Source organism: Euphorbia lathyris, chromosome 7, assembly GCF_963576675.1.
Source record: "Euphorbia lathyris chromosome 7, ddEupLath1.1, whole genome shotgun sequence".
Lineage (NCBI taxonomy): Eukaryota > Viridiplantae > Streptophyta > Magnoliopsida > Malpighiales > Euphorbiaceae > Euphorbia > Euphorbia lathyris.
The window spans coordinates 2,397,125-2,397,947 of record NC_088916.1 but is presented as its reverse complement, the minus strand read 5'-3'; positions in this window follow the sequence as shown (position 1 = coordinate 2,397,947).

The window sequence follows — 823 nt, the reverse complement described above, 5'->3', positions numbered from 1 at the left end:
TATAGCAGCTCCCAATCTACAGGAATCTGATGGATGGCTTGGGATCGTCTGTGTAGCCCCAAAATTAACGGAGGTATCGGGTTTCGGAAATTCCGAGAATTTAATATCGCCCTCTTAGCCAAACAGGGCTGGCGGCTCCTTCGACATCCAAATTCGTTGGTTGCTCATGTCTATAAAGCCCGATATTATCCAAACAGTTCCTTTCTTGATGCTACTTTGGGTAATAATCCAAGTTTCTTGTGGCGCAGCGTACTCGCAGGTCAACATGTGATAAAAAAAATGGTGCTCGAAAAAGGGTTGGGTCTGGGTCGAACACCCTCGTATATTCAGACCCTTGGCTATATGATGCAGAGAATTCTCGGGTCACTAGCACACCGTAATTGGAGCTTCAAGAAGCCACAGTGGACTGTTTACTATTTGAGAATGGTAACGGATGGAATACTGATATGATTAGAAATATGTTTTTAGAGAGGGACATCAATCTAATTCTTCAGCTCCCAATTCCTCGTAGACAGACGGAAGACCGCTGGGTCTAGGCATTAGATCGAAAGGGGAATTACACCGTGAAGGAGGGTTATAAATGGCTCATTAGAAATGTTCATAATACCTCGTCGTTGCAACAGAACACGGAATGGTATTCAATTTGGAACCTCCACATCCCGCCAAAGGCCAAACACATTGCCCGACGCGCCCTAACCGATAATCTACCTACCTTAAGAGCTTTAGTACAAAAACGGGTTCCATTAAGTTCAGTTTGTCCGCTCTGCTCAAATGCAGAAGAATCAGCTTACCATGCCCTCGTGTCATGCTCCTTTGCACGAAG